Source organism: Octopus bimaculoides, chromosome 13 (genome assembly GCF_001194135.2).
Source record: "Octopus bimaculoides isolate UCB-OBI-ISO-001 chromosome 13, ASM119413v2, whole genome shotgun sequence".
In the NCBI taxonomy this organism is placed as follows: domain Eukaryota; kingdom Metazoa; phylum Mollusca; class Cephalopoda; order Octopoda; family Octopodidae; genus Octopus; species Octopus bimaculoides.
The window spans coordinates 60,473,795-60,483,638 of record NC_068993.1 but is presented as its reverse complement, the minus strand read 5'-3'; positions in this window follow the sequence as shown (position 1 = coordinate 60,483,638).

Here is a 9,844-nt window from a genome sequence, read left to right as displayed (position 1 = left end):
TATATATATATATATATATATATATATATATATATATATATATTTATCTGTTGAAACAAAAAGCATTTTGTCAAACTCATTGTTTCTAATAAAACATACTGACAATCAGTTTATTTTAAGAGGCCTAAGTATGTTCATCTAAATAGATAAACATATCATTATTATTATTGTTGTTATTATTGTTGTTATTATTATTATTATTATTATTATTATTATTCACCGGCTCCTGTGCCGGTAGCATGTAAAAAGCATGGTCGTTACCAGTGCCGTTTGACTAGCTTCTGTGCTGGTGGCATGTAAAAAGCACTGTTCAAGCATGGTCGATGCCAGTACTGCCCGACTGGCCCCTGTGCTAATGGTACGCAAAAAGCACCCTCTACACTCTCGGAGTGGTTGGCGTTAGGAAGGGGCTCCAGCTGCAGAAACCTTGCCAGATCAGATTGGAGCCTGGTGCAGCCTCCCGGCTTGCCAGTCCTCAGTCAAACCATCTGACCCATGCCAGCATGGAAAGCGGATGCTAAACGATGATGACGACGACGATGATGATTTAATGTCCACTCTCCATGCTGGCATGGGTTGGATGGTTTGACATGGAGCTGGTCAGCTGTGGAGCTGTCCAAACTCCCTCTGTTGAGGCATGGTTTCTATGGTTAGATGCCCTTCCTAACTTTAACCACTTAAAAGAATGTGCTGGGTGTTCCTTGTGTGCCACTGGCGTGGGTGAATTTATGTAGCACTGACACAGGTGTGTTAATGCGGCACCACCAAGCATGCTTTTTAAGTGGCACCAGTCCCCGAAAGGAGAAGCCTGTGTGCGGAAGACAGCCATTTTACTTAACTTGATATGTCTTATCAAGTACAGCAAATTTCCATATCTCCTGACCCCTTGTCATTTCCTCTGTGCTGCTCAGTACCCAAGGATCCTTTATCACTACTTCGTCCCATGTCTTCCTGGGTCTACCCCTTCCACAGGTTCCCTCTGCAATTAGAGCATGGCACTTGTTTATGCAGCTGCCCTCATTCATACGCATCACATGACCAAACCAGCACACCCTTCTCCCTTGCACACAACATCTGATGCCTCTTACATAACCAGTTTTCCTCTTAAATCATTTACACCTGTCATGCATGCACACTGACATTACCCATCCAGCAGAGTATGCTAGCTTCATTTCTTTTAAGCCTTCACAAGTCCTCTGTCATCAAAGACCATGTTTTATTGCCATGTATCACAGCTGTACATACACAGGTACAAAACATACTCTGCCTTTCACTCAGAGCAAAAGGCCCTTAGTTACCAACAAAAGTAGAAGCTCTCTGAACTTTTCCCAGCTTGTTCTTATCCTAGCAACTGCACTTTCAGTACTCCTTCCCCCACTGCTAACTTGGTCTCCTAGGTAACAAAAGCTATCTACTACTTCTACCTGAGCATTTGAGGGAGCCTGTTGTCCGTATATTTTTAGGGCTTATTGTAGCTGCACATTTTCCACACACAAAGACTATATTCTCCGCTAACTTTTAGTAAACCCATAAATTACTGGGACAATTTGATAATGCTATTATGCACCCAAGATGAAATTTTAGGTACTATTCAACAAGAATGGTCCCGGTGCGCGCACTCGCGCATCCGCGCTAGCGAGTCGTGACTAGTCAATCCTACGACTACCTAGCACGAGTGCGCGTCATGCACATGAGGGTTTTTCTAAACAAAGTAAATAATTTTTTTCTAAACAAAGTAAATAAATTATACACTACCTGTTTTTGGTAAGGAGTTCATTAAAAAGTTGGTCTTTCAAAATCTACTGTTGTTCAATGGTATCAGTACATGAGGGACATTACAAGTAATTAGCTTTTGCGTAACCCCTATTAAATTGGTGGACTTGGGCACATCGTAGAAACAGATGAATCTATGATGTGGAAGCGCAAATACAACCGAGGTTGGGATAGAGAGGATAAAAATAGGTTTTTTAGTCTTTGTACCTGACCGTTCTTCTGAAACTCTTTTACCATTTATTAAAAAATTTATCAAACCAGGGACGACTATATATTCTGATTGTTGGAGTGCGTCGTACAATGGGATTACTGAAATAGATGTGACACCAAAATACACCCTGGAAGGAAGTAAAACAACGTTTTAAGAGTAAGATGGGGAAGATTCAACAACAACAACAAAATTATTTACTTTGTGTTATATTTACTTTGTTTAAAAAAAATTATTTATTTTGTTTAAAAAAAAACCCTCATAATTGTTTTGCGCATGGCGCGCACTCGCGTTACATAGTCGTTGTAGGATCGACTAGTCACGACTAGCTAGCGCGGATACGCGAGTGTGCAAGTGCGTGCACTCTTCTTGAATAGTACCGAAATTTTAATACATTTGATAAAATATAATATTAATACATACACACACACACGCACATATATACACACAAAATACAATCCGCTGCCCTCATGTAGGTGTACACACACGTTTGTGTGGATGTGTGAAATCAATAAACCGGTGTTTTGTAATAAGAATACATTGTACAATATTTGTCCTACTCGAGCTACCCATTACCTCCTTGCCATGACCTCCATCGCAAACGTAGTGAACCAGTAATTGACCTACAGGAAACGTAACTAACGACGCTATATAAAAAAAAAATTGAATAACAACCACTGCAAATGCTGTTTGGCGAACATATCACCACAAGTAATAGAAATTTTATTCAGCTGATAGCTTCGATTGGTTACACAATTGTAGTTCTATCTAAGAAGTGAAAGTCGAAATTTTGAAAAGAATTATTCGATACGTGCGTGTGTGTGTGTGTGTGTGCACGTGCACGGCCATCAATTTTCTTTTCTTTTACGTTAAATTCCGATATAATCGTTACCGACATTATTTGAAGCGTTTTGAATTTTTTGTTTTAACCTGTTCCAGTCATCGGAAAGGCTTTGGAAGGGTTTTAGTTGAAAGAATCAACGCTGCCACCACCAATACTTTTTTTTTTCAAGTCTGGCGCTTATTCTATCGTTGTTTTATACCAAATCGTTAATTTACGGGAACGCAAACAAACCAACGCCGGTTGTCAAGACACGTACACGATAGGCTTCCGTACAGTTTCCTTCTGCCCAATCCACTCGCAAAGCTTTGGTCGGCTCGGAGCAATAACAGAAGACACTTGCCCGCAGTGTCATGCTGTGGGACTGAAACCAAGACTTCCGTAGACTCGGGAACAGGGAATGCAAGTGCACCCACTAAAAGTTTTTGTTAGGGTGGGTGTGGGCAATGAAAACGAACACCTTGGGTTGAACTAGGGGTTTACACACCCTAAGGAAATTTCGTTTCCGCTCTGATGCCCAAGAACGCATAGTGGGTCTGTGGGACTTTCTAAATGGCACGCGAATCAAAAAGTTACCTTAAATTAATTAATTTTTTTTATTAGTGCCACCCGCTTGTCGATAAAGATTGCCCATGCCTGCTGTACGTAACAGCTCGACTTTCTAGAAATAACAGCCAAAACCCAGCCATATTATGAGCTTCAACACAAGCCCGTCAACCAATTTACCCCAACAGCCCGCTATCAGCCAGACCGACAGTGTTACTAGATCTTCGTGAAAACTATAAAATAACATACGAGCGCGTTCATACATAAACCACAGGTCAAATGACAGGATGGTCACAGATGGCATGTTTATTGAGAGAGCTGCTAGCTGTAGGTTTACCTGGGGCTTAACAACAACTTACATCGATGTCAGATTGCAAAACGTTAAGTCCTCAGATGTGGAACAAAACTGAATTCTCGTGCCTTTCTCAAGGGTATGCTGACGACATGACCGACGTAAAATGAAAATTAAACAGTCGCAACTAGAAAGTGAAACCGGGTGCAGTAAGCTATATATATATGTATACATATGTATGTATTTATGTATGTATATATATATATAGAGAGAGAGAGAGAGAGAGGAGGGAGGGGGGTCTGGAAATGCCCGCTTTTTTTCCCTCATTTTATTATGTCTAATTCAAACTGTAAATTTATACATTATATAACATTATATAATATAATAATTTATGATATGAGATCGTTTAGTTTCGGTGTGCGTTGTAGGAGATATCTGTCGGAGATATCTACGTTTATGTGAGGTGTGTGTGTCCATTAAATCCATGTGACGAAGCGCAATATTTTGAACACGCACTTTTGCCTCTCGTTTACAATACATTTAAAGGTTGCTTTGACAAGTATATATATATCTATATATATATGTATATATTTTGATAAGTATCTTATAGCCTGTTGGTTGGTTATTTTCTCAAAGCAGTAAGTAAAAGCTAAATACTCCGTTCTTGTTCAATTAAACCGTTGGCTGTTTTTTTCATTTTCGTATTTAATAAGTTACGCTGTAGACAAGACTTTCTTTTCTCTTTTATTCTTTTTGCACAATTTGTTTATTTTCGTTTTTGGTATATATGTTGTTGTTATTTACAATATTGTCTGTCTATTCTATCGACTACATCCATTCCTACTACTGGAATCACCTCTTACATATGGATTGGAAACCGGAGTGTGTTAGGTGCACACACACACACACACACACATATATATATATATATATACAAAGTATTTTTTTTAAAGCAATTTTACATATGAACAAAGATTCCAGTTTTCATCTATGAAATTCGATTAAGGAATAACGCTTTATCGTTCTTCTGCGAACGCAAAGTATTAACCAATTTATTCCTCCTTATCTTTGTCTGTCTTTCTAATTCTCTATGCATTTCACTCACCTATCCTCCTTAAAACACACGTATTTGTCCTCCATTCTCTATGCCTATTCATTTCTTTTCACACATGCATACTTAAATATAATATAACATGATACGACGTGTGTGTGTGTGGTTTATGGAGACATGAATGTATGGAGGGCAGTTATAAAGTAGTCCGGCGAGGTTTCGCTTCGTCTTTTGTTTGTAAACTACTATATATTTAAATAATAATAGTGATTTCTTAGCTTCGAGGTTTCTTACTTTTTTTAAGACGAAGGTAAATTGTAAACATTTGTCTCGTGTTTTTATATGAATGTCTAATATTGCTGCTGCGGTTGGAGATTTTGCAATGTCTCTTTCTTTCGTCTCATGTGCGCGCGCTTATCTACATGTGTGTGTTTCAGTCTAATGCACTTATGTAGAGTGTATAATGATTTCCAATGCACTTTTGTGTGTATAAAGAATGTGTTCTTTGCTGTGTACGTAATGGTGACTACGCCACCCCGATTGATAAGTTATTTTTAGCTCTTGGAAGTGTCTACATTATAGATAGAGAGATGGAAGAAACAAAGTGGAGACAGACCCGGATTAACCAATATCAGTGCGTGGGTTGCAAGGTGTGGGGTACCACAGTATTTTTGTCCAATATCAGATTTAGCGAGGTGCAAACAGTATTTTTTTTTTTTTTGCAACAAATAAATGTTGAAAATATGCATTTCTTTTATGCTGCACTCGTTTTATGCAAATAATTGGCTTATAGTTTGCTTAGCGCTGTTAATACTTATTTAACTAAAATTATTTTTAACAAAATCAAGCTATATTTAATATATGGTACAATAAAAGAAAACCCCAAAACAAATCATGAAGATGAGGTAAAGAAACAAATAAACATGGTGTGTGATGTTAGTCGAGGAAGAAAGTTGAATTTCCTATTGTATTATTTCGCATTCATCACTTTGTCTGACAATGGAAGGGTCGAAGTGACACTATTTGTTGAGTTGTGCTTAACCTAACCCGAATGGGGGTTAGTAAATGAAGGGACGAAAGGAAGAGAGAGGAATAGTTTGCATCTATTATTTAAAAGCCGTTGTTCTTAGTTTGAATATAACAGTGGATTGAAAACGAGACGATCTCCTAGAAATGGCAGCCAAATTTCCCTCAAATCGTACCCTACCTGTCTTTAATGAGAGTGAAAGGAGGAAGGGACAACACGTTAGATAACGTAGTCCTATATTACACTTCAATGACAGGACGGTCACGGTTGAAAAGCTTTTTATCATGGGTCTGTTCGATCATGTTCTTAGATACGGAGCTAAACAGCAATACGAACAGGATCTTTGAAATAAATCACCACCCGTTTTGAAGGACAGATTCGGTCAATTATACCCGCTCTCCTGCGAATTTTTGGCCCTGAGTCAATGCTAAAAATCTTAATTATAACTTGTACCAACTTGAAACCGAAAACCGAGTTTTTTAATTCGTTTGTAACAAATTCTTGGAATGAATTTAATTCCTTCCAAACTTTTATTTCACTAAATTTAGAAGCTGAAACCCAAGTCCTCGTTTTAGACCGACCGAAGCCTTATGAGTGGATTTGGTTGACGGAAACTGAAAGAAGTCTGTCGTGTAACATATGTGTGTTTGCCCCCCCCCCTCTGCTTGACAACCGATGCTGGTTTGTTTACGTCCCTATAACTTAGCTGTTCGGGAATTGCGACCGATAGAATTAGTACCAAACTTTAAAAATAAGAATTGAGGTCCATTTGTCCAGCTAACCCCCTCCCCACAAAGCAGTGCCCCAGTATGGTCGCAATCGAATGACTGAAACAAAAGATATGGAGAAAAAAACTGCATGTGAACGGCCCCTTGCGATTATACAGACGAACACTTAGAGGGCGGGTGGGGGGAAGATTATTCCAGGATGAAGCGAAAACCGAGGAAAAATTACCCAGGGACGCCCATTGCATGAAAAAGTGGATGCTAACATAATGTGGTGAAACAAAAAATTTCAGTTAAATTACGATGATGACGAATCATTATCTAGATGACTAATTCTAATAATAATAATAATAATAATAATAATAAATAAATAATGCAGAGTAGCAACTCCGAGATTCTTATTAAAATCAATACAATATAGAATGCAGTGGATGAATGAGACTGTTGTTTAGCAATGTGCTGACAACTTCATACTTGTTTCAGCGTTATTAGACTTCCTCAGCTAAGCGTCGTCAAGCTGCTACTTCCAGGTCTTAGAATGTCTAGATAAGCGTAAAGGATTTTCATGAATGAACACCAAGTAGCTTTATACACTAAAAGAATGACTGGGAAATATATATTTGGGGACACCTGCTGCATAGGAATTGTAAAGAGGGCGCTGACGTTATTTAGCTTCAAATGATGCGATCATCATGCCCCCTACCTTTTTTTCAGGTTATATACGTCTAGGATCATCGTATTTCAATACAGTTGTGTGCGGGTCGAACGGTTGCGAAGGGCTTCCTCGTTGGTTCGTATACTTTACAGAATGTGACGTTCATATCTTATCGCCAGGCTATCAAGTCCCTATTGTTTCATTTTTTAATAGCCTCTTTCGCCCCACACCGTACGATGTTCATTCTTCGTTACTAACAAATGCACCGATTTATAAAAACCGTGACTTTCAGTCAATACAGGATCATATCTACGTGGTAGCTTTTGTTTAGCCCTAGGTCAACCTATGATCAAAAGCATTTCAACTGTGAGAACCTCACTCCAACCTATTTACGGTTTATGTAGGTCTAAATTCATTTATCGTCTCCTTTCCTCATCTAAGACGGTCAAATAGTTTGTGATTTAAAGGCGATGCAACTGCCATTTTTAGCGACTCAGTTGACTATATAGTCTAAAAATAGCAACTGACATTCTCTGACATCATACTAAACGTCTTGAAAACAGAAGGACACAATCTGCAAGCCCAAAAATGGGATGTTTTTGATGACAGATCTATTACAGTTGACATGGAGCGGAACAGCAATGGAACACCTATGGACATGGTTTCGATTCTAGGACTGTGAAGTTTTCATTTTATACCGAGGTCTAAAATTTAGATCTAACATTTGTAAGAAGGCGGGTATTTTATCGATTTTGGAAGGACCAATGCAAAGCGCGATCCGTTAGGATGTGAAACTAGAATGTAATAAGCCATAGCCTAATACAGCTGTCATTTGTCCGAGGATCTAACGATTCGGCCAATCCACGCCTTTGGTGACCATCAAAAAGATATGACTGTTTCAAATCATGTTCTCAGCAGTGCCAGTTCTACGTTGGGGGTGGGGGGATACCATTAATTTACGAAGTCAGTTAATGACTTCGTTAATATAGTTTTATTATTTTTAACGTTGCTGGTTCCGTAAAGACCTCTTTCATATTCAGAATAGAAAGAAACGTGGCCTAATGATTCTTCTAAAAAGAAATCAATATTCCTGTACTAAACAGCAACAGAAACTCTTGGTTTAGTGACTTCCACTGTGTGGTTTCACATTCAACCTGTCCCACCGATATTCTGTGTTGAAGCCACGAATAATGTGTTGTCCAGTGATCAATGAATGAGTCAACTAGACATTATTTTGTAAACAATTAATAGGAATTTTTACCTAGTCTAGAAAAGCCGATATATCTGGTCTACAACAAGGAGAATGAAGGGAAAAAAGCCCCATCAAACACGTGTTATTGCTTAACCCCATAGATCAGACGTAATTGGACAACAAACCCTCATGCAAACACGTTCCTTTCGTGATCACCACGTCTTTGTGTACGGTATAATATATGGATATCTACGACTATATTATACAGTATGTTTCCCTCCCTATTTCACATAATAGATTTCGATTTGAAATAGATTTGTCGCTATTTCTAGCAGATCCAATGTTTTTGATTCGTTATTTAGCCCCAGGTAAGCCTTGATTGAGCAGATCTATAATCAGCCATTCCAGCAGCGACCATCCCACTGATTTTTAACTTTTCAGGGTTAGTGTGTGCGCGTACGATTGGATTAAGGTAGCATAGTGTTCCTTGAGGGAGATTTGGCTGTTATTTCTAGCAGGTCGAGCGACCCACGTAAAGGAAAGTATCGATCCGTCTTAACGTTCCATCTTAGTGTTTATAGCACTTAATTAAATCATTCTTTGTTGAACTTGGATGCTGGGAATGAAGCTTTCTTTGACGTTGACCAGATTGGATCTATTGATGGTACAATGTGATAAGGAGGCGACTGTTCGCTGGTGGAAGTTGATAGTATATAGTCAGAGAATCTATACACACGCAAACGTGTCTATGTGTATGTGTGTGTGAATGTATATGTGTGTATGTGAGAGAGTACTCGCTACAAGAAACATGGGTTGTTAGTAATTTATAGATAGACAGATAGATACTGAAACATTGCTTAACAGATGGATACGTGTTGGTAGATGGATAGGCATTGGGGAAATCCTCATTTGAAATACTATAGAGGATTTGAGAGAAGAGCAACGGTCATGGGGGGTAAACAATTGTTGTTTAGACCCTGGCACGCAACCACCTCGTCTTTTACTCAAATAGCATATCTGATACTACATTGTCATATGCTTTATATTATTGAAAACAATAGTGTCATTTTAGCTGTTGTTTCTAGAAAATCGAGCGTCCACCTTAAGGCTTTCTCGTTGGTTCGCACAATACAAGATATAGGGCAGAAGATAAGGAGGGAGGAAGAAGGGCAGTTAAGAGACACGAAGGACTGTATGGAGAGAAGGAGGAGGAGGATCGGGAAAATATTGGCGGGGGGGGGGCGGTTATGGGGAGATAGAGGAAATAGACGGTCTGGAGGACAAAACGATGAGAAGTTGTGGAGTGTTATACGAAAGAAAGGGTAAAATAATAAAGATGTGGTGTGTATGGGAGAGAGAGAGGGGGTGGCATTTTGGGTGAGGCTGGAGAGAGGAGAGCAAGCTTAGGAGATCCCTCAAAACATCGTTAGCATTCTCTCGGTATTTTCCAGTGTGTGTGTGTGTAAAAAGGACTGGAATGCAGATGCGCGCGCGCTCACACTTTTAAGAAAGATGTCGTAAACATGTTTGATCA